The 25,768-nt window shown below is 43.6% G+C and overlaps 1 protein-coding gene across 7 annotated transcripts in view; it reads right to left on the bottom strand.

Moving 5' to 3' along the window:
• Positions 1–25,768, bottom strand: part of ptprsa (protein tyrosine phosphatase receptor type Sa) — a 229,758-nt gene that overhangs the window by 175,710 nt on the left and 28,280 nt on the right. For all 7 annotated transcript variants that reach the window (XM_069702282.1, XM_069702280.1, XM_069702279.1 and 4 more), the window contains exon 2: positions 7,802–7,902. The gene's annotated coding sequence lies outside the window, so the exon portion shown is untranslated. The remainder of the gene's footprint in view (positions 1–7,801; positions 7,903–25,768) is intronic.

Below are 25,768 nucleotides of genomic sequence, written 5' to 3' on the forward strand. Positions count from 1 at the left end.
TTGTGCTCAAATGGAGGACGTTTCATCACCCCGCCGAAAACCGCAATTAAAAACGTTACGCGCGGGCCGCAGGCCGGCCCCTCGGGAGCCGCCCCCTCGCCCGCGAGTTCAGTTACTCGAAGCGTGCCGCGCCCTCTCAGATATTTACCCTCCCCGCGACTTGAGCGTTTGTCAGCTCAGGTTGGGAAGCGCCGCGGTGTCGGTTTTAGTGCGCGCGAGAGGAAGGGAGAGGAGAAAGTGGACTGCTGCTTCTCTCTCGGAGACATTTGCTGCCTCGCGGCCTCAACAGTTAGCTGATAAGTGACTCTGGGCCAGAACCTTCTTTTTTTTTTTGTTTCTCCCACCGAGCCAAAATGGAGGACAGGGCGCTGGGGTTTGTGGTGATGGGTGGTTTGCTTAACACACACACACGCACGCACGCACGCACGCACGCACACACACACACACACACACACACCAACTGTACACACACACACACACCAACTGTACACACACAAACAAACACACACACACAAAACACACACACACACACACACACACACACACACGCACACAGAGCAAGCAGGAGGAGAGGCAGACTGACGGCTATTAGAGTGCAACGATGCTCACTCTTATCTCCCGCCACGATAGAGATCTACAAAGAGCCTGAGAGAGATTATGAATTCATTACCTTGATACACAAGTGAGCAACTGCGATAGACAGGAGTTTGATAATGGAGATAGAAGCTCGGTGGGTGCACTGGGAGGGGCACGGATGGGAACGCGGTGAATTACAAGCTGCTGATAGAGAATTAATCTGCTCTCTTGGAATTCTTGGGACCGAGTCCCACCCGCGTTTCACGCCTCGCGTGTGTGTGCGGTGCATCATTTCAGAAAATAGAACCAACACCTATTTTCCGCGCGCGTTTCCCAGTTTAAAATATGCAGGGGACACAATCCTTGATCACATTTTTCACTGTATATAATTCTATTCTAGAACGGTAGGGAGCGAGTACTATCTATAATCATAGAGAAAGCCCAGTGCGGGCTCTATTTATATCATGACGATACTTTACCAGGTGAGGGGCGGGTTTTTTTGTTTTTGTTTTTTTCCCCCGCTACTCTCCCTCTCCCACCCGCCCCGTACGTATCGCTCCTCTGTCTCGGTGTGTCTCGCTCTGTACCAGGGTAAACAGAAGTCACGTGACCTTTGCCTTTTTGGTTTCGCCTCGTCGCTCGCGGGATTTCAAAAATACCGTACCCGTGGCAGCGATCAAAGGGAAACGAAATTGATTGAAATGGTAGGACCGGCAACCGCAGCCCCGCCGCTGACCGGCTGGTGACAACACAGCAGGCGTGGACACACTCACGTAAGCAAGCAGCAGCTGAGACGCGCGGCAGGGGTAACGCGTGCGTTCCAGGCCTTAGAAGCCGGGCATCATGTCTTGCTGAGCTTCGTTTTGACACGAGGGCATTCAAAAGGTTCAAATCCTGCACCTCCCACGGGCCACCCTCACCTTTTTTTTTTTTTTTTTATCTTTTTAGCGATTTAAGGGATAGATGGACAGATGATGCTGCAGCTCCGTGCTGACGTTACTAAGTAATACAATTTTTTTTTTTTTTTTATGATGATATTGGGATTTTTCTCGATTTTGTGTTACGCAATCCTCAGAGTTAATCTAACCCGCTATGGAAGTTCAGTATTGTGACCAATTTTTGTTCATCCGATGTGTCATTTAAGGCATCCCGGCGTGGACTTCCCCTGTCGAACAAAAGCTTTTTGTGGAGGAGGCATCAGATAAATGCTGAAATTATAGAGTGTTATTTGTCAGTTTAATGCACTTGAGTCAATATAACTATCAAGAAGGGCTTTTCTGTGACCAAACATGCTCACTTACTCGCTCCTCCTGCCTCTCTTCTTTTTTTTTTTTTTCCCTTCAACTCTTGTGCATTTCTTTTTACCGGCTCGCTCTCAATATGGCTTTTCTCTCTCTCCCTGTCAGAGTGTTTTCCCTCCAGCTCCGTTGAACTCGGCTGACATTTGGAGGCAGGTGAAAGAGTGCAGCTAAATAAACCAAAGAATTTCACAGAGAGAGAGAGAGAGAGAGGGAGAGAAAGCGACAAGACAAAGACGTAGACAGAGAGGGAATGGGTTCATGTAACTGTGTTTAACTGTGTGTCCTGTGAATCCCGTTAAACTAACAAATGTGGTTTCATACGGTGCCTGCCTGCCTGCGCTGCACATTTCAACTTCCAAGCTGACTTTACAAGACGGCGCAGGCAGTTAATTTAACTGAGTGTTGTAAACTAGTGCAGGTTTCACATGTTCTCCGCTGGTGAGTATCACAGGAGGAGTTAGATCGGTGTTTGGCTTAATTACGCACGTCAGCCATGTCAGCGCTTGATGCTGATGTTGCTCCACGACTTTCAAGCGGCTGCATGTAGAAGAAGAGAACTGATTAACGTGCCAGAGAAATGCTTCATCTTTAAAAGTACGAGTCGGGCTATTTACTTGGCACGCTCAGTTCAAATACGTACACATTGATCAGCGTTGTGTGTCTAAACAATGATAGGACAGAATTGAAATCATTTCCTCAGATTTGGCAAAAATGATCAGAAATCCACTGCACTAATTTAAAAAAAAACTTTTTTTTCCTCCCAACGGTTCTCTGAAAGTTTTACGGCCTTGTCGTGTTCGATGCTTCCACGCTGGCTTGTTTCAGTGCGTAATAAGCACGCATACTGACAGATAAGTACCTGTAATGGAATCCCACCATATAAATCTCTCCTTCAGCAAAGTTACACACACACACACATCTTTGATTGTTTGGAGGCTTTGCAGAAACCACCCACTGTATAATTTATGTTGTGTGCAGGGGTGTTTTTATACGGTAATATATCACTACTCTGCGCAGATGCTGTGTGTACATGTAGTTTTCACGCGAATGCGTCTTTTGTGTCCTTTCTGAACGATTTTCTGTGCGCTGGCAAGTGCATATGCGCCTTTCAACGTGGATCATCGTATACAGTATGCCGTGTTAAGAGTGCCTTCAACGGTTTCAGGTCACCGTGCATGTGGTGCTGCGTGCCTTTCAGCGGGTGTTTGTGTATACGGCGCGGGTGCGTTGTGCATTTCTGCGCCCCGGAGAGGCGGGCGAAGCCGGCAAAGGCCAGGAGTGATGAGTGATGCCAGAGGTGGTTTTCTACCAACCTCTCCGCTGGCTCGCTGGCTCGCTGGCTCGCTAATGGCCTCCTCGGTGGGTTGGCTGACCGACTTGCTGGCTCTGAGCGGCTCCGTCTTCCTTATTTGGTAGTGGAAAGTGGAGGGATGATGGTGGCAGGGTAGTGGAAGCGGGAGGGGGAGCAGCGGTACTCTGTTTACGTGCGGGGGGGGGCCACGAGGTCAGAGCGCCAGCGTGCCTTCGAGCAAACGCAGATCACTTAAAGACAGTAAGAGAGCCAGCGAGTCGTTGCTTCACGCCTGTCGTCTGGATGGATCAGGGCAGATTCACCATGAAGGAGTGTGATGGAGTGTGTGTGTGTGTGTGTGTGTGTGTGTGTGTGTGTGTGTGTGTGTGTGTGTGTGTGTGTGTGTGTGTGTGTGTGTGTGTGTGTGTGTGTGTGTGTGGATGTGTGAGTGAGAGGGTGGATAACAGTGCATACTTTGGTGAAGCCCCAGAAAAAGAAGAAGAAAAAAAAAAAAATACTACCACAGGTAATTTCCACACTCATGCACACTCTGTTCCCCTCTCTTGCTCACTGGCCGTGGACAGTAGAGGGGAGTCAGTAGAAAGGAAATTAAAGGCAACCATCCTTCTAGTTTTGCTCTTGTCCGCTTCACTGCTTGCATGCCTGCCTGCTTGCCTGCCTGCCTGCGTTCCCTGGGCAATGTTTATGCTGTGCCCTGCCCAGGACAGAATAGATTCGCCCACACAGCACTGTGCTTTCAACCAGAACCTAAGTAGGTCTGGCAAGCCCGAGCCACAGTCCCATTCACTCACTCCTCTGGATTAGGCTCTGTGGCCCGGGGCAGCACAGCAATGACTGCATTAATAGACCTAAGATAGCATCTCTCCACCCCACCCTAAAAATATATACCAGAGTTGTTGTTTTTTTAATATATATTAAGACACATCAGCAGGTTGTTGCTAAAGTTCGGCGAGAACTTAAGTGCTGAGGTTTTGTGAGTATGTAGGGTCAGCCAAAGCTCCCCAGGTGGTATGAAATGCTGCGTACTAAGGGGTTCAAACTCAGCGTAACAGGTGGCCAGAATTCATGACTGAGCTGCACTGAATGAGTGCTGAAAGAAATGAAGCTTGGATGAGGTCCAAATTCCAAAGAAACAAACGCGTCTTGTTATTATGATACAAAACATTAAACTAAAAAGAGGACCTTTAAAAATGCATCACACTGCTTAGCTTTCCACCATCACAATGAGGAAAGTGTAAAAGGCAAAACATCGTTCATTCCCAAATACCATGAAATTACATGCGCTGGCATAATCAAATTCATTACCTCCAAAACATGAGGTCAATTTACATTTCTTTAAATGCCGCTACAAATAACTGGAGCGTACAAAATTGAATAATGCTAATTCATTGCTGGTGTTTTTTTTTTTTTTTGTTATTGTTTTTTGCCCTCTTTATGATGTATATTAGTGTCGTTGCTAGTGCAGTAAGTGTGCAGTAAAGGGCACCGCTGTGATGAGTGTGGTGGCAGCTCACGGGGCACATTCCAGCCTGTCAAGAGTCCCAGCGCCATGCGACGGATAACGGCGCTCTGACAGAACACAGTGCCTCTTGACACGAGCAGTAAAGATTAGCAGAGCTTTGTTTAATTGTGCCGCTAACATCCTAGGAGCCACTTAAGAGCTGCTGCTCTCTTTTCCTTAGAAACTGTCCTTAAACAGTCGCTGCTGTCTGTTCATTCAGGTGCTGCGGCCTTGGGGATTTGTCCAAGTCAGGTACGCTCAGAGAAACCCACCCACCCCTCCCTTCGACAGAGGAAGGCACCTGAATCAGCAACGCCGCAGAGACATCACACCAACAGGTAAGCATGGGGCTGAAATCAATGTCAAAAGGTGAAATCTGAACGCAACATGCGGATCAATGACAAAGAAATCCCGGTGGGGTCACAACGTTTTTAAAAGAAGGTACTTTGGGGAAAAGGTTAATTATGCAATTTTAAGCCAAGAAAGCAGCCACAACCCCCATTTGTGGCCACCCGAGGTCACGTCGCCACTCAATCACACTGGTGTGTTGTGCAACAAGCAGCTGTCATACAAAATGCTAATGATGTTTTGTTCAATTGGACACTCATTGGTTTGGATATCTCATTTTTAGGGCAAAACAAAGGCTGAACATTACACCTGCTGGTAATCTAGCACTGCTGACCTTTTATCACGACTGAAGGTACCTCAATGGAGGCTTTATGGTGAGGGATGGTCTATACAAGACCTGAAGCAGCTCAACTTAGTGCTATCACTATGAGTGATAAACATGTATCCAGGCCGTCATGTATTTATATATTACTACAATCTGAAACAAATTACTGACATATCCAGACTCAGTCAACCACACGCTTCTCCATGTAAGACACTAATGTTATTTGAATGTGTCGTGTTTCCGTAATGTCTCCTTTACTTACTTTTTATACATTTTATTATGCTGTCCTTTTTTTTTTTTGCTCAGGAGATCACCTTCAACTACCACAATGTGGTGTCTTTTGTGTTTTAGGGAACTTACAAATGAGTAATACACATTTGATACATCAATTAAGCACATCTACAGAGAACAGTTTTTAAAATGAAAGTTTTAAACATTCCCTGATATCCCTGTGCTAATGTGTAAATGACACTCAGTCAGGCAGTAACCAGCCAAGAGTGAATCTAATGTAAATAGTCCTGTCTCTTTACACATTGTTGAGCCCACGGTAGGGGGTCCAGATGTGCTATCCTGCCTCTCCGCCATTTCTACAGTCAAACAAAGCAGGTCACGATCATCACGGCTAGATATATCCAAAATCAGCTGTTGATACGAGGTTGGTGGCCGCCAGCTGCAAGGTGATGAGAAGCAGGGGGCCACCGTGCACATGGAGAGGGGATGTCTGGGCTTGCATCTGGTCTGACACCAATTTGCTGGCATTCATTCACAGTTTCGGCATGTCTGCTGCCCTGCCAGCAGCACTAATAATCAAGTGATGGTATGGAAATGAGGATGTGGTGTGCAGTGTGTGTAATGGCAGTGGAGTCAACTACAGTAGATATTGCAGCTTGAAATTAAACTATCCACTGGACTGGAGTGGAAGAGACGAGGACGTTTCATAACTCAGCCAGAGATTTCATTTTGACTTAATGCTGTAATATCTGGATGAATAATAGGAACCCAGCCAGACATAAAGTGGACAGATAAGCACCAAATAAATCATGAAAAATAAAAAAATAAAATGTCAGAAACAGTAGGTTTCAACAATGAGTACATAAAAAAAAAAACTAGAGTTTATTGATAATCAAAGTAACAGTGACTACTGTGTCATTTTGTTGATATTTGAGAGTAATATCATTACAGCTACATTTGTTTTTGTCTCAAGAGACAGATCTTGAAAATAAAGTTCAATTAAAATAAAGAAATCACACAATTAGAAATAAAAGCAGTTTATTTCAATTAAGGCAGAGCAAGAGTTATTTGAGGTGGGTTTTTTTTTTTTTTTTTTATCTCAAGAGAACTCTAAACGCTGCATACAATGTAAAGATGATTAATCAATTTCAAAGAAACCTTTTACAATTAATTCTGCACTCAGTGCTGTGCACCAAAGAGAAGCAGTGAATATGAATGAGCCCAAGAAAAACTGGGTACATTACACATCTAAACGGATGCCTTATAGCTTCCAGATGTGAAAATCTCCCCAATGCTGTTTGTTGAATGAAAGAATTGGAGGAGTGCAGGAGGAGCTCCTCAGTGGCAACCTGCCGTGACAGGTAGATGATAGCTCTCTCTCTCTCTCAGCCTCGGCTCTGCTGTCAATATGGATGGATGAGCTTTGCGCGGGGAGCACGGAAATGTGTGAAGGAGGATGACAGTTTGCCACGTGTCATGCTACGGTTATCGTTAAGAAGAAGAAACAAGGACACTTGGACCTGAAGCATCACTCTTGAACCAAACCTCAATAAACTTGCACACGGCTTCGTGGATGTCTTTATGCAAGATTGTGTGTGTATAGGTGCATTCAAACTGCACTGACAACACTTTATAAAGTCAATGCAGTGATTGTTTTGTTTGTTTTCTGCGTGTACCGTATATTTGTCTCCGTAGTTTTGATGAATTGCTCCGTGTGCACATCGTGAATATCAATTAGTGACAGCAAAAAAAAAAAAAAAAGTATTAATTAGACAATAGGACTTATTAGCTACCCAATCAGGAGAAGCACTGGGGAGGGGATTTGTCACAGCCTTACTGTTTTTTCAGTAATGACTGTTACTGCAAAAGACATGTAACAATGGAGATTAAGAAAACTGTAAAGTGTCATCTGCAGCAGTGCAAAATATGAGAAGGGCACGAGTGGAAAATATCGTATTCACAAGAGATTAAGGTTCACTGCAACAGCCAGAGATCTGTCACCAAAGGCAGAAATAGAAAGATGGAAAGGTGGAGTCAGGGAGGAACAACTGGAAGAGGAGTATATTTGAACAAAAAAAAAATCGGACAGAAGATTAAGAAAGCATGAATTTGTGGCCGCCAATGTTATTATTCAGGCTGCTTCTGGAGAGCAAAATTAGTCTTCTAAAATGGCGGCACACTGTGCAAAAATTTAGGGGCCCACTTACCGCTGGGTTGTTTTCAAAACCTCTTTAGCCTCATATCTTCAGCTGAGCCAGTGGCTTCTTCTTCTTCTTCTTCCGTCTTCTTGTTACTCACTCACTTGTACCTTTAAAGTAGATAGAAAAAGGAGAGGGAGAAAGAGTGAAAATGAAAGAGAAACATTAATGAAAGGGACTTCTAAATGAACTGCCTCCTCAAGTGGTAGGTGGGTGAATTCAACAAATGCTGAGATGAGTCTCTCTCTCTCTCTCTCTCTCTCTCTCTCTCTCTCTCTCTCTCTCTCTCTCTCTCTCTCTCTCTCTCTCTCTCTCTCTCTCCTATTTGCCCTTTGTGACCACGGGACGACAGTTCTCGGATGAGGAGGAGGAGGCTTGCTGCTGATTGCCTGAGAGCTGTGGAGTGCGAATCTGCATGAAATCCCTCCTGGCTTTTTTTTTTTTTTTCTTTTTTCTTTTTTTCAGTTTTTGATCATTTTCTCCTTCACATCTCTAATGAGCCCGGTCCGAATCAGTGGGTTCATGTGTATGTGTGGGTGTGGGCATGAGTGAGTGTGGTTGATTCACGTCTTGATATTCACTCATTTACATTTAGGGCTGAATAAGTTTCCCGTTTCCACAGGACTTTGTGTATTTACAGAGTAGGAATGTACAATTTAGCGAAAGAATTTCCCCTCGGGGATTAATAGAGTACAATAAAATAAAAAAATAAAAAATACTCATGTTTGCGTATGTAGTAATATCTGAGAGTGTGTGTTTGTGCTTTTATAACTTATCAAATAATATTGACATGTACAGTATTTTTGTGTATTTGTACATGGAACTGTACACATGCTAGCAGGACTTTCAAAGCATCCGGAGGCCACGTCTGATGCACCGCAGCCACACTCAATTTTCAGTCGCTACTGTGAGTCAGGTCTGCAGCTGTGGGTAGCAATGAGTCCACCCTAAGGAGTTTCCACTGAGCAGCTGAGGAAGGTTATCTCCAGTGAAAGGTCAGAGGAGCTCATCATTACCCTGTGCTCAGAGTCCTCTTCCAGATAACGATATGAATACTATGGCTGGAACGCACAACAGGCGCATAATCGATATCATATGAGGATCCTATAGGACAGCTTCCCCAAATGCACTTTGTGGCTTCTTGACGAATTAACAGAGTTTTGAGTTTCCTACCAAATTTACATGGAGAAAAGATAGTTGAAAATGCAATATTTATGTACGTTCTGCATACCAAGATCAGATTACGAAGCAGACAGACTGCCGGCGGGAAGACATTCATCGCAAATGTAAATGTAATGCCTGTGATATGACAACCCAATCTCACGTCAAAAAGTGTTATAGCATTGGTCCACAGTGCAAAGTGTATTCGTTTCACAGTAACGGCTTAATAATTCATAATAATTGTGAAAAGCCCTTATTTTTCTTGGCCTGTTCTTTTCCATTGGTCTTCCTCTACATCAGATGACTGTGCAACAAAGCCTTCTAACGTCTCAGCTGCCTAAGGTGTAAGCACCAAAACCTCTTTGTTAGGTTCAGAAAAAAAAAAATCACGGTTGGGTTCAAATTACTTAAGTAAGGTTACATAGATAAGTAAGCAAGTTCAACAAGTTACGTAAGGTTACTTACTTGCATTACATTTTTGCTGTTACGTAGAGCGGTGTTCGCTCTACTGGTCGTAAAATCCTGTGCATGATCCATCCAGCCACCCCAACCTCCTCCCCATGTGGACACTGACAATCTTGCTACTCCAGCACATGATGCCCTTCTTCGACAACCCCGTCCAAAACGTAGGCATCCCACAATTTTAGAAACTTAAGAAACACATTTTTGAAACGACTATGTTTTGCGCTTCGGACAAACGTAGCTATTTCACATTTTGACGTGAGACTGTGTGGGATACGGTGTTAGGGCTGCGATTAGTATTATGAATTAATCTGCTGATTATTTTTTGATTGATCATAGTAATGTAACAAGAAAACAGAGTGAATTTTACCTTTAAAAAAAAACAAAAAACTGAATCATCAAATTGATCTAAAATAGCTGATGATTCATCTGGACATATACTACATGTCAATAACCATTTTTGAAGCTAAATTGCTTTTTCTAAAAGTGCTCTATCAAAGCTTGCTGTTAAGAAGACAACTTTTAGTTATTTTGTAGGAGGAGGGAGGAAATATTTGGCACCAAAACAGGATAACAAATTCCTACTGACTCCTATCTGTCCTCAAAGCGGTGTATTTTTGTACTCCTCTTCCTCGCTGTCTTATGAACTGGACGCTGCCTGTGGACAGTCTCCTAGCATCCTCTCTGGGCTTTATTACGTCAACGGCCAACCGTCAACAAGATTCTTTATTTTGACAGGCCACCGGGGTCAGGCTGGCTCCTCACTGGCCAATCAGTGTCAACTAATAGGCTGGCTACAGTAGGATCCCCTGGTGTATTCACTGCAGCACGGGTGTGTGTGTGTGTGTGTGTGTGTGTGTGTGTGTGTGTGTGTGTGTGTGTGTGTGTGTGTGTGTGTGTGTATAAGAAAGTGGGATGTGAACAAGTGGCAGAGTCCACGTGGGGGAAAGTGCACTTGTAAAGCTCGGTGTGTTTGGGTCGGTTCGTATATCCATAAGTGTGTAAAATGTTCTCTCCAAGTAAAAGAAGTAGCACTGGTTTGTGTGGCTGTTTACACATGAGCATGCATGCGTGTGTGTCAGTGAGAGATGGTGGGGAGGGGTGGGGGTGGGGGGGAATGGATAGGCCAAATTCTGCAATACTCCCACACGCCTGGCTGCCAAGACGAGCGCGGGGGAATTTGTTTAATGTACAGCATTTATTCACTGCACACACGCTGTTGCACTACCGCTTCCTCCGTCGCATGAGACACTCCCTCGGCCGGGCAAGTCGCCATTAATCAGCCGGAATGAAGGGATAGCAGAATAGCAGTGAAGCTACAACACGTCCCAAATCAACAGCGAAGATAGTGGAAAACTCGCCGGGGTCTCTTCACAACAGCACGCGGGTGAAACCACACAGCTCAACTCCAGGCAGAGTTGTTTTGTTTAGCGATGAAACGTGGGTTAAATTATGCTTTATCCACGCATGTGGAAAGCAGCTCCGGTTCGTTTTCTCATGACCCTGCAACATATTGGCATTGAGTTTAGTCACCGTGCTGAGACAGATGGCCGAGCATCATGGTGCATGGCGGATTGGGGAATGAAAACATGCATGCTCAGAAATGGGTCTGCGTAGTTTCTTTCCAGCAATGTGACCACATAGGGGACAATAAGAATAGAAGGGCATGGAACCGAGACGCTCTGAGCACACGCAGGGGAAAAAAATGACAGCAAAGAATTCAGAAAACACCAAGGCTGACTGACTGTCAACAGGTCAGATACTGGATAAGTAAAAAAAACAAATTTAAAAAAAAAAACCTGCACTTCTCAACCAGATGATGAAGTGTTAACACAGTTTCTACCGAGATGTGATAAAACTAAAGGCATTTTTTTCTTCTTTTCTGAATGACTAAAAGTTGCCATGGTAGCACCCGATGTCTCACTGTTCTCACGTCACCATCACCCTCAGCCACCCACCTACTTCCTCACTCTCCATTGTTCTCCTGGTATAAAAACGTCTGATACGAGAAGAGGATGGGTGCGAAAGGAAAGCATGGAGAAGGTGAGGTAATCAATAGCATGGGACGTGTCGGGTGAGAAAAAGGGAAAGTAGAGCTGGGAGGAAGACGGGGGAGTTCAGAGTCTGGCGAGCAGACGGCGACGGGGAGGAGCAGGTAAAGGAGGAGTCAAGAAGGGACACGTCGAGTGAGGGGAAAGCAGGAAGGAAACAACAGGTGAACGCAGGCGGACAGACAAGACGACAGGAGGAGGAGAGGAGGAGAACTAAGGATCACCGGAGACGGTGAGGGAGGAGAAGACAGAATGAGCCAAGAGGAAGAGAGAGAGAGAGAAAATGACAAGCGGAGAAAAAAGATCAGAGGAAACAAGGAAACAAAAAAGCAGAGGGTGAAAAAGCTTAGATGTAGCTTATATATACTGTATGTGACTGACTGAACTGATTTGGAGAACTGATTTTCTCCAGAGTACACATACATAGAATCATATGTCATGCTGTAAGCGTTTAAATCCAAATTTAGTTCTCTGGCTCTTAAGGATGACAAAAAAAAGATGGGCTGACAAACACACTGGATCCTTGACTGAGTTCCTGTAGAACTGATATGAAAATGGAGCGTTATCTTCTTTTCCTCGCTGGAAAATCACAGATTTGTCAAAACATTATGGAGCGAGAGGTGATAACACGACAAACTTGGCTTCTCTCATCATTCCCATGACATTTTTATGACAGGAGGACACTGATATAAAACTGTCAGGGATACACTGTCAGTGGGTCGCTTGTTCTTAAAGAAAGTATTTGATCATTTATTCAACTAAATGTTGTTTGCTTTAAAGTAAATGTCTTCATTCATATTAAACACTACATTTTGAATTTTTTTTTTAGTTCAATTTCATATCACACAGCAAAGAGCAGGGATTTTTTTTCTTTAACACTAAGCATTGCTTTTTTTTTTTTAATCACTAATGTATCCTGACCTTACTATAAAGATGCACTGAGTTCATTGAACTCACAAAAGAATTGACATCAACCCTGTTAAATGTACTCTGCGCTGGGTTTTTGCTGCCTTTCTTTTTGCAGTATATCATTTAAACAGCTTTTATGATGGTCTTACAAAAAAGGCAGCCACGGTGTCTTACTGTACTCTTTCAAAAAGTATCGAACACAAATGCGATAGGTGGGAACAGCTGTGTGCGTATGATTTTTTTTCCTTTTTATTTAGCGTGCTTGAGGAAGTCTGGACCTAACCAGTGACTAGCAGCATCAGTTAATGACAAAAACAGGACATCTGACCCATGTGGAAAGTACTGTTACAATTCAAATCCCTGCTGGGCTATGAGAAAGCAACAATTGGTTGTATAATAATATCCTTTGGCCATATGAATGTATTCCCATCCACTCTAGCCAGCCATCTGGTTAAGCCTGGCTCAGCTTTTTTTTTTTCTAAATGTAGTTGCAGTGGTGGTGGTACAGTTTTGGCGCATATGGTGCTCAATGCCGACTGGATCGAGGCTGCTCCAATAGTTTCAAAATTAACCTGAGGGCTACGCCCAGTTGGCTGCAACAACTGAAGACGAAAACCTATGGAGTGGCCCGTAACCCATGAATTCACATAGCAAATTTGGGTCTGGTAAGTAAGACTAAGATCTGATGTGGCCTAGTGGGAAGAATGCAGCACTTAACCACAACTACGGGTGTTCCCTGTATAGCTACAGGAGAGAAAAATAAACACATGCTCATTGGACGACGTACAAAGAGTGATAAGGTCCATGTGGGGTGGAGGTCAGGCGTGCTTCGATGAAACAAACAAAAGCCAAAGTCAACGTGGATTTAACATCTATCAAGTTACCCCTCATTACATGACATATTCGACTTGCGTTCAGTACGATAAATGACTTATGTGAGGTATGTCGTGTTATTTGACATATTTGAACTCAAACCATGATCTTTTCCTAATCACAAGGTTTTGGTCCCTAAACCTAAATCTGGACAGATTTTGAGGATTGGAAATCATTTAACGGAGATATTTAATTTTTTGAGCAACATTATTGTGAAAAGAGGAATAGTCTGAATCCAGGTCTTTTATCCACCCGTGGTTCATGAACCGAGCACACATATTCAACATTTTATTTTAGGTAAAATATTGTGATTGGCCTTTTTGTTAAAGTGCACCATATTCAGCGAAACTGGTGAGAGCTTTCTTCCAAACAAACGAAACACACTCAGCCAGACAGCTTTTGTCCTGCAACCTCATTACTCTCCGCAGCTGCCAACTAATCCTGTACCTCTGTGCTCTGTCAGAGAACCTCCACACACCCCAACAACACAATTCTCAGATGAAACGCTCTCACTGAAGTTTCATTAGCGGAGCCTGTTTTGAGCAGATAAGTACAACATAGTCCATTATACTTACACGCTCTCAGCAGATACCCAGTCATAATTACTGCCATGGAACATTGGTTAAAAAGTCTATGAGGTGACCTGTCGAATGCACACCTGCACACACACACACACACACACACACACACACACACACACACACACACACACACACACACACACACACACACACACACACACACACACACACACACACACACACTGGCTCTCAGTGCTTACTTGAGTTGGGAGTGAGTTCATGCATGAGTCTTTTTTTTTTTTTGCACGGACAATGATGCATGTGTGCGTGTTTGTGTTTGTTCAGTGGCAAGTGTGTGTCTATTGGCATCCTGAGTGGAGTGACTGATATTCAATTAGTTCACCTGCCACATTGACACGGCTCGGCATTCCAACGCTCAGTAAATCAGCTCGCCTGACAGCACACAGGTCGATATTAATATTAACGCCTCCATAAATAATGTTATTGTAGGCCCCCATGTTAATGGTTCGCGATGATGGGCATGATAAAGTGGAGCGTGCGGTCTATTGTGAGGGTTCGTGGGTTTAACAGGGACAGAGAGATAGACTAAATCCCCTTCGATGTCCTTCAATAGGCACGTTGGTGACATTGGGTTGGAAAGGCGCCGAGGTGGTCACAGCTGTGTTCCCAAGCCTGAGTGGCTAGGGCGGGCGGGGAAGTTGTGAGTGTGTGTTATGTATGTGCATGTGGCAAATTGGTTGAGGGTTAGAGTGGGAGGCTGTTGGAACTGGACACAGCGGATTAATTATTATAAATCATCTCCCAGGCCACATGTTTATGGCTGCTATTCAAATCATTGTCTGACTATCTGATTTCCATCTTGTACACTGCAGTCTACGCACCGTGTGTGTGTGTGTGTGTGTGTGTGTGTGTGTGTGTGTGTGTGTGTGTGTGTGTGTGTGTGTGTGTGTGTGTGTGTGTGTGTGCGTATTTGTGACAGGAGAGGTCCACGGTTGAGGAGAAGAATGGCTTTGCTGTGTTGTGACAATGTCCCATATTTCATTCTGACAGCAAACATATCACTGTAACGTCTTTATGTGGTCGCTGCAAATCTCCGGATTAGCCATTGGCCGCAAAGAGATGGCCGTCATCAAACTGAGGGGTGTCTGAAATGTTAGCGTGTTAACTTGTCCTTGTAGGCAAAAACTAGGATATCAGTCTTTACATTTCGAGAAGTCAAAGCTTCAGTACCTGTGTAAAAACAACTTCCTGAAGGACAAAAAAAAAACAGCTTTCCATCCCAGTGAACAGTGGTGTTACAATATTGGTTTTTATTCGACTTGTCCAGGGATGAGATTTGCTGAGAATGCCCTTTTTTTTTTTTTTTTTTTTTTCCTTTACTGCCCCGCTGCATATACACACAGTTCTTCCAAGTAACTTCTCAGCACTCGCACTCCTCTACCTGCTGGCCTTTGAGCAGCCTCATGAGTTCAAACACAAAGTTCAAGGGAAGCTCATCAGTAGTTGCTATGGGAGTGAGGAGTTTTTCTCATTCACATGCCCCTCCACATGGACGTGACTGAATTTCCAACATGCAAATTCAAACTGGTGATGCTGTGGTCAGAAGTTTCCCTGAACCTTCTCTTAGCTGTGGCATAAATTTGTGCCCTCACCAGGGACGCGCTCGAAAATTCATGACCGATTGTGGGGAGGTATTAACAACAACGCATCCAAAAACCACTGTGCAGTCCAAACGTTAAATAATCAGATTCAAAATTCCTTTTTTTTTTTCTCCTCGATTGATGCTCATTCTTTATACGATGTTGAGAAAAGAAAAAAAAAGGGAAAAAAAAAAGATTAACAAACATTATCCCCTCGCAGGCAACAGCTCGCAAATAATTAAATGAATTAATAAATCACTGCAGAGAAATATTAATCAGCTCTTAGGCTCATCTGTGAGGGAGGAGGTGGCTGCAGCACTGCATGATGATTGGTGAGGAGAGGAAAATACAGCGTGCGCGCGCGCACACACACACACACACACACACACACACACACACACACACACACACACACACACACACACACGCACGCGCGCTTGGACATATAGTGTATTCTTACAATGTAGTCTTACACCTACCATTGCGGAGAATTCTGGGAAAGATTTCCAAACTGACTTTGGATTGTGTCATGATGTCACCTCCAATCACTGCGCACACATGCTCAGACACACACCACCGTCACCGGCCCTGGACCAGGGGTTTTGCAAAGCCCGGATCATCCCCGCTAATCCACACTCATTACGGATGAACTCCATGATAGCGTGCTACCATCACCACCAGCCTCCATGGCCCCCACTCCTTTTTTTTACCCCACTTTCACATGCATACGCACTCACCGCACCGCAGCGGATAAGTGGCAGCTTTGATGGTGATTTTAATAAATTACTGCAGATTGTTGCATGTGTGTTTGTTACCGCTGCTTGAGTAAACAGAACACCTGCCACACCTGTCGGCGCTAATCAGGCCGGGTTTAATTAAGAGCGACAGAGCTGTTATTTCACGCCAGCAAAGATGACGCGTGTTTGACCGAGGGAAGGACCGAGGGAAGTTGAGCACTCTTTCCACCACTGCGCCTTCAAACTGAAGGGTAATTCAAGACGAGACAAACTGTAGGGTGACAGAGAAGGCGAATCACTTTACTCTGGTAAAATGTAAAAGGAGTTTGAGCAAAACTTCAAATCAATTATTCAAACGCTTCCATTGTTCCTCAGGATGGGGGAGAAGTAGTTTCTGTACTCAACAGTTTTTACCCGAGGGCTGGAACATAAATAGAATGTTCATCCTAGGTGCTCCTCCACGTCGCTGAGAAGGTCACTGCTGAGTGGAGTCTACCTACAAGCCCCTTGGGCTGAACAAAAAAATGCCACCCGGATGCTTCCCTTCCAGCTCTCTGCCTCCAAAATAACTCTCCCTCTGTGGGGTTCTTAAATAAATTACAGATATGCTATCCTCCCAAGATGTGATCTCTGTTCTCCAGCGCATATAAAAAATTTAAGCCCATTTAGGTTGGTGCCCAGTGTAACTTGAAGCAGTGTGGTTGCAAGGGACGATATCAACCAGAGTTGCGATGCTTGTTGCTCTGGGCCCTGCATCCCCGAGAGGAAGCGGGACGGCCGGATGTTGGAGAGAATATTGTGTCACAGACCCAATCTGACTGCGCAACACTCTTTCTACCTGCAGCTACGAGTGGTGTCAAAGTGTCAAGACACCAAACTTTGACTCGCTCACTCGGTGTGACTCACTCCAATAGACAGCAGCAGCCAAAAGCCTAAAATGTAAATCGTATAACTTCAAAGACTCAACTTTGAGAACCATGTGCCAGTTTTATTTTCAACCAGCCTGTCTCTTCAAAGTCACACACGTAATTTTAAAGTTCACGCAGTCGAATTAGTCACATGAAAATGAGAGGTCTGGAAATGTAGACCCAAAGGTGATTAACCTGGCCTCTACCAAAATGTAACGTTTTCTTATGACTCACAATGCAGTACAGACTTTTGTTCTTTCACATATGTTGGATATAAAATTGTATATTCTCAAAAATGTCCTTCCATTGTCTGCAGATTCCACACTTATCCAAAATGACTGACGACAAACAAAACAGCATCACACTCCAACTCCTCAGCAACATCTCAAACAGCTAAGAATAAAGTGTCCAAGGATTAAATCCACAGCTACATGTTTAGCTGTGAAATGCTTTATAGAAACCAGAAAAGTCCAAATAATCACAGTGATTAGAATCACCCAAATCAATTAATAAACTAAGCAAATTCATTTGTCCTTCCCCAGACAAAGGCAGCATGCCAAGTGAAACAGGATTACCACCCATCTCTAATGCTTGATTATTAAAAATAAATAGACTATTAAACACACTAGAGGATTGCCTGGGAGGCTTGCATATCCTATTTATTTAGTGTTTTAGAGACGGGCAGAGACCAAAAAGGCTAATTACGTCTGAACTCTACAAAAACATTATCCAATAGAACAGGAAACAGTGTGTGAAGTAAATGTCCTACAATCATTAAGCAGCACAGGGTTAAATAAATTAGTGTGTGTGTGTGTGTGTGTGTGTGTGTGTGTGTGTGTGTGTGTGTGTGTGTGTGTGTGTGTGTGTGTGTGTGTGTGTGTGTGTGTGTGTGTGTGTGTGTGTGTGTGTGTGTGTGTGTGCGCGCGCGGGCGTTTGTACGTGTGTGGTGGGGCATTTAATAGACTCAACCTCACTATGAACCCAGGGAAAGCATTTTGTCATTTGACCTTCATTAACATTTTCTATTCATTACTCCAACTCGGGTGATAAATCAGGAAATGGCTCCTATTGTATCTTCCAGTGGCGTGTTGTAAAGCATTCTCCACTATACTGACTTTCATTAGCTTTTGTCTCTTTAAACAATAACCAGAGTCTTGATTGAACTCGGGTTTTATGAGGTATTTGTCTTAAAGAGACTTTGTTAACAGAAATTAAACCAAAATCAAGTCAGGAAGCGATTCAACCACGAGAGGAAAACACGATCCCAGTGTAAAGTTTTCTTGTAACACTTTCACATAAGGTGAAGGCATGTGGCGAAGAGCAACTCCTTTAACCTCTGCAGAAGATCATAGATAGACAGAAAGAGAGCAAGGAGGGGAAAAAAAAAATACTTCTGTTTTAGAACAGGATATTTTCCAGAGAGGGACGGCTTCCCTCCATTGAAGCATTGTTGGATTAATCTAATCAGCAGATTAATCAGACTTGAAACACTGGAGGCTGTGCCGGTGGCCTCTTTAACCGACTGTGCCGGGCAGCAGAATTAGGGTAGAGAACAGGGAGATGGTGTTCCCACAACCCCTCTCTCTAGAGCTCTCTGCCTGCCAAAAGACCTCAGAGGCAGAAGAGAAATAAGAAGCTCCCAGGCTGCCCCAATAGCTTTATTGTAACTGGGTCCCTCTTGCAAATGTCTCATTATCATTAAGACAAGAGCAATCTTCTAGACTGGCAACTTGTCTAGGGTTTACCCCACCTTCCACCAAATGTGAGCTGGGATAGGCTTCAGCCTCCTATCACCCTGCAAAGAATAAAATGGGTATAAATAATGGATGGATGGATTATTCTTCTAGCAGTATATCATGCAAGACAAGGTAATGATTGAATAAAAGTCACTACTGATCCTGTTAAGTGTTTCATAATTTTGCCCTTCACATTTTGAGTCATGGTGCACAAGTTCACCAATGCAGTAAGGTCTTCTTTGTTTGTACTGTTCACTCCAACATAATAGCACCAGTGTCAACGTAATGGCAATCTATATTTCATTTACCACCTATCTTAAATGTGAAATGCCATCTCATATCATTCATTTCAACCCATTTAGCATCTTCACACTTATCCGAGGATCCGGGTCAACCCTGGGCCCACAGTGCACGTTAACTCTTAAAGGGCAACACTCAGCTGGGAGCAGGCATCACAGTAACAGGCCACTATTTAAATGCAATCCTCCCTCCTCGCAGGGGATTTAAAGATGCGATGAGCCGACTGCCCTCAAAACTGGTGGAAATTAGCTCTTGCTGTGCCATGTTTGTGTGACCCTGTAATAAAGGATCAAATCGGAGAAGCCAGGTTCTTTATATTTTTTAAGCCTGTGGCCACATGGTTAGGAGTAAACCCTGGAAGATTTGGCATGCAGAAAAAAGGTATTGTGGTCAATCTGCATTGACTACACAAATAAAACTTAGTGAGGACCCATCTGTCTCCATCTGTCTGCCTTAAATTGTGCTGCAACTAAGCTCATCACCTAGGCTCAGCAAAGAAAAAAATAGGACTGTCGCACATGTCCATGAGAAAAAAAAAAAAAAAACAGGAGATGCCTGCAGTGTGAACAGGGAGGGCATCATTGATCCCAGCTCTCGGTAGCCAGGTCATCGATTGCAGCCTACAGCTGTGATACTTGGCACACCTTGCTGACTCCAACTACAACCTTGAATCTGCAGCCAAGAGAGAGAGAGAATGTTCCCCCCTTCGTCAGTCAGTTGACCAAAAGATTCAGTGTGCATGTGTCTATTGAAGGGGGTCAGAAACTATTCTCACATAATTGCGTGGGAACATCGTTTTTCAACCGCAGCTTTGCCTCCCCATCCCCAGGAGGCATTTTCCTCAAACAGGGATCATTATGATATGGAAGCAGCTGCTGGGCAGGGCTGAAAATGCAACTGGAGCCAATGAGCAGAAGCATACACTTCTTGGGGGTGCTCAGGCGTACACAAATGGGAGAGCCATCAAGGGGACTGGGAATTAGAAGAAAAAAGTCAAAGCAAATGAAGAGTCCAATTTTGATCTTTTGTACTCCCTTGAGATTTATTGATACTCGAATCTCATCGAGCCTTCCTTTGGATGGTTAAGTAAAACACAGACATCAAAGATCAACTTGTTTTCCTTTGCTTCCCGCCTCCACACGTGGCCTTCCTACACCCACTGTTCTATTTAAAGATGTGTATCTCCCTACATTCAATATGAATACACTTAAAAGAGCATATGTGAGAGGAAGAGGAGAGCGAAAAAACACTTAAAACGAGTCGTGGCAGGATGCAGCTAATAGCCATCTGATCAGCCAGCTTTTCATCTTCGCCACATTATCTCCAAATTCAATATTGGCTCTTCAAACACTGAAAAAAGAAGGGGCTGTTGTGTCTAAACTCTCCTGCTATTTGTGTATCAAGGCTACACTTAGTTGCTATTCCACCCCTTTTGCCGGTGTCCCCTTCGTGTCTCCTCAATCCCTGCCAAAACATAATATATATAGAGAGAGAGATCTGATGCATAGACATTGAAGTGTGGTGAAAAATTACAATTCCCCTGTATGTTAGAGGCCTGTCTGTCAATGCACAGCTGGTCTTGTTATTGACTCTGACAAATACCGGGATACGACTGATAACGGCTTGACAAATGGGCTGCACTCTTCCTCCTGCAACAACCAATACATCTCCCTATGTCCCGCTGTCGCCCACCTCTATTAGATTCTATTATGTGATACGATATCACGCCCTGGCCGAGTAAAACCAGGAAGTGCTTGTGAGAGCACAAAGGCATTTTGGGTATGATATGGAAATCCAGTGCCCTGACAATAGAGAGATAGAGAGATCCAAAATATATATACTTATATATAAGTTTTAGGGGAGACATTCTGCTGGACACACCTTTGCAATAGTGTCCTTTGGGGCAGGAAGTGGGTCGTCAAATGTTCGAATGGTTCCTGGGTTCACTGACTTACTAACAGTTTTTTGAATTTGGATGTGCAAATGAAGGTGGTTGTACCAAAAACGTGGTCAAAGGTGGACCGGAAGGTACTTTAACTTCACAGAATCGAATGGATGTTGACAGTCGACAATTTGGCGAATGTCCTAAAACTTGAGCTTTATTATCTTTCACCAACGAGATTGTGTTTTCGGTTTGTTTGTTTGTTTTTCTGTTTGTCAGCAGGATTACAGAAAAAACTATCAGCTTGATTTTCACGAAACTTGGTAGAAGTGTGGAGCATTGGCCAAGGAAGAGTCTAATACATTTTGGAGCATATACAAATCACTTGGAGGAACCACTAATTATTTTTTCCTTTCATTAACTATGTGAGATATTTGGCCTGTATTGACGTACATTTTAAAATCCAGTAGATGGTAGTAAGGTTCAGTTGTGACAAAACATAGGCAATCGGGAATGCTGGGACCAGTCCCGGTGGGCTGCTGAAGCGGTAGGCCTGTGGAGCGTCAAAAAAAAATCCAGCCCTGTCTGTCTCTTTACCGTCTTTCTCGGTGTACATGTCATTGGGGATGAGAGCAGGTTGCAGGCAGTCCGGCCCCAGCTGATAAGTCCAGGACTGAATTTCTTTCCTAGTACACCCCTGTGGGCAATTCCAGAAGCACGATGTCTCCATATTATAATTCATATTCACTTAAACAAGTAGTCCTCTGGGATAAACATGTACTTGCATGAACTTAATGCAGCAAGTGGTCGTTCTGGAGCACTCGTGATTTTGTAGGGGAGAACTGGAACCAGTGCAACAGCTGGGATGTGAGGCTTCAGCTAGGAACAGGCAGATTTGGACATCTTTCTTATAGTTTTGAAAATGTATCCAGACACATGCAGCAAGTGGTCGTTCTGGAGCACTCGTGATTTTGTAGGGGAGAACTGGAACCAGTGCAACAGCTGGGATGTGAGGCTTCAGCTAGGAACAGGCAGATTTGGACATCTTTCTTATAGTTTTGAAAATGTATCCAGACACATGTAGTGGCCGCAGTTGGAGATTTGCATATCACTGGACTAGAGTGGACTAGTTGCCTTGGTGGAGGTCTGTCTACTCTGAATGCCCTTCTGGTTATTTGATTCTGACAACATTGTTTCACCTTTTTAAAACCAGTGTTAAAGCTCACTATACTGTGATGATCAAAAAAATTCTGGCATATTTATCCAACAGGTACTTCAGGATTTTCTAGACAACACTTTGCTATAAAAAGTCTTTGCCCCACCCTAAACTATGAGCCATTGCTCCAGCGCCAATACCAATCCACTTCATTATCCAACTGTGGAATGGCATTTCCCAATTTCTCCATGCGTGTTCATCTAAACCGAATCACTTAATGTAGATTTACAGCGGAGCAGAAAACCTTCTGAGAGAAGCCTCTTTAGCAACTTTTCATCGACACACATAAACAAAGAAAATGCAGAACTGCTGCTGCCATTCAGCTGAAAGCTATTATCACACCGGGGTAGTTTTCTTTACAACTCATCATCACAGTGGGGTAATGTAAACATAATTTTGCATAGTGAAGAAATAAGTGCAAGCGACATGTGCAAACAGTTTACCTCAGTCAGATGGCTAAATAAGAGAATAATTCAACACCTTTTGATTGAACAGGAGACTGGCAATATGTGATAATAGTAGCAGGTAAAATTAATAGACACCAAGTTTTGTTTTTTTGTTTTTTATGAAGATAGCAAGATTGTTTTGCTCTGCAAAGTAAAATACAGTAAAGTATATGGAAAAACGTACATGTAAACACCAACCCATCCATTAGCTACTAGTTACCGATCCTGGAATGGTCACAGATGGGATGGAGGCAATCTAAGCTCATACTGGACAAGAGGTGGGGTACACTCTTAACATGTTGCCAGTCAATGAAATGGACTGACATATAGAGACAAACTACCAGTCACATTCACACCTACAGGCAATTTGGAATGGCCAAATAACTCCCATATCTTTGGTCTGCGCAAAGTAACCGCAGCACACAAGCTTCTACAGGCACAGCAGAGAAATGCCCCAAATGGGTTCCGTTTTTACAATTACAACCCCCTTTTAGGGATGAAAATAAAGGCATGTTAGCAATTAAAAAAGCATCCCCACCAATGGAAGTTTTTTGGGTAGGCCTTCAACAACAAATTGAATATATAACTTAATATTTAACTTACTCAGTAGTATGGCTGAGCTTGCAAAGGGGGGATGTGGAGTTACAGTTGAGGCTGATCAGAGCTAAGGAAGAGGGAAAAAAAACATCATCATACCAAAGACAGGGTCAATAGTTGTTTTTCAGCTAGATCACGCCAGCCCTGAAAAGGAAGCCTCATTGAGAAAGAGTAATTTTTGCAGGCAGTTTTTTTCAATGCCTTGTCCTACATATTCACCTTTAATTGATACCCAAATTCTGCCAGCAGCTTCTCTGTGAACTTCATCTTAAAGGCCATGTTTTTTGCCACATCAGTTCGTGATTTCTCCATTTCATTTGGCATTCCAGGCAACTTTGTCACTGCAACATGATTTATAATCCACTCTTCTGTACCAGGCAATTTCTGCCTGGGAAATATTCACAAATCGGCATGCACATTCCACTCACATGAACCCTGACAACACCCTGTAGTCAGCTCTTGACATACCGCTCTCCCTCTGAAAATCATCCAATAATGGAAATGCATAACAGTTATCATTGCCCAGATGAGTTAACACATTTGGCAGGTCTCCGATCCATGCTTCACTTTTACCAGAGTGTGTGAAAAGCAATACTCTTCATTTAGGTGAGTGTGTAGGCTGAAAATACCCGCATGGGAGGCGAGGAGGTCAAGCCACAAGTTTCCAACCGGAGGGAAGAGAAAAACACCTCACCTTCCTCTCGGAGTTCGAAAAGCTGACTGGGGACTTTCCTGTGTCAGCGTCTTGTACCACAAGTGATTCTTCTCCCATACTCATTTATCGACCACAAGTATAGTGCATCTTTTTGTGAGAATGTCACATGAGAGAATACGATCTCACAGTGTGCCCAGCTATTTGACATTATACTTACTGCTTTCTTGCATTTTTCCTGTTGATATTTACCATCAAATAATACACACTTAAGAAACTTGTAAAAAAACTTGCAATGTTTTTTGTTTTTTTTAAATAATAATGCATCTTCCGACCATTTTTCTGAAAAATCCAACTTTCGAGTGAAACTCAAAACAGTAGTCATCAAATGTGGTGTTGCTGAAACTGTCCTCCTTCAACAACAGCAACAAAAAAAGAAAGACAAACGCCCCCCCCATTTTGCGCATATTAATATGTAACGACAACAAAACCAAAGTCCTTTGTATCAGCTTAGACTTGCATATGTACTCATGGGTCTAATATGACCTTTCAGTAGCTGTATGTTGGTGGCCTTAAGGCGTGACAGCTTTAGAAAGGAGCATGCTAATGTTAGGTGTGGTTTGTGCCCCTCGGTGCTATTTAGCACAGTGTGATGAGAGTTTATCTCCTCACATCCTGCTTGTCTTTCTGTCTGAGAGCGAGTACAGAAATAGTCTTTGTCAGCAACCACACAGCGGGACACCTTTCACACACCATGTCCAACACGACCGGACGGAGTCACCAGTATGTGTGCCAATGTGGAGCTTCACAGGGTATTGTAGGCTAATGAGTGCATGTTTGCAAGTGACAATGTCTGTTATGATTAGTAAAACGTGTTATCAACAATAAATATCAGAAACTGATTCCCGGGGTAGCAGGGGATACTATCTTCAGCATCTGTCTTCTTTTAAATGTGGTTGATTTATTTCACTGAGACGGTTCAGCTCATATGGCAAGGCACCAATACCATGTGATTTTGGTTGATTAAGATTTATAATTTAACAGCATTTCACTTTTCACCAGTCTGAACTGAGGAAAACTGTGCTCAGAAGTCAACTGGGAAAACATTCAACACTGCCAGCTACGTATGGAAAGATACACTGGAGCAGAAGAAAAATGATCTGCAAGGGTGATGGAAGCAGCAACAGATAAGAGGATTACTCCATTACAATCTGCCCCAGGGGCTGTTACCTTGGAGCACAAGAAGTCGGTTAAAAAGGGCAAGACCTTGACACCCCCTTCCACCTCCCCCGACATGCTCATATTGTTTGAGTGAGGCAAAGTCACTCCATGACACACTATCCCACTCTGTACAGGGCAAAGGCATGTTTTTAGCCCAAGCTCAAATGCAGCATCCTGAGGAGTGACCTTGCTCTCCTGTCCACCCTTCCTCTAAACTTCCCCTAGAGACACAAGATGGATGGATATGATATCTGCTTTGGAATTTGTGGTTGGAGATTTTTTTATTTTTTTTTATTCCTTTTTTGGGCAAAACTTCTTTCTATAAACAGATAAAAACAAAAGGGAAAAGCACCTGACATGGGAACCTGTAAACTGTAAATTGTGCTGTAGATTGGTGGATATCATGTTTCTATAAAGATGCAACATCCTGCATTTTGATTCGAGTGTTTAGACTATACCAACACTTGCAAACAGACACACAAAAATGCACATGTAGCCAGACTAGAATGTATTGCGGTGCAGCTTGAGTTGTGCTTGTGTGGGTGGCTGAGGCAGGGCTTTCACTTAGGTTTAAACAAAGACATCATGAGTGTTGGTGTCTCCACGTCAAGAGTGAAATGATAATTACTATCATTCAAGCAGA

The sequence above is a fragment of the Brachyistius frenatus genome, unplaced genomic scaffold, assembly GCF_029030835.1.
Source record: "Brachyistius frenatus isolate BFR_SWC_R1_liver_20210118 unplaced genomic scaffold, ASM2903083v1 Contig_41, whole genome shotgun sequence".
Taxonomy (NCBI): Eukaryota; Metazoa; Chordata; class Actinopteri; family Embiotocidae; genus Brachyistius; species Brachyistius frenatus.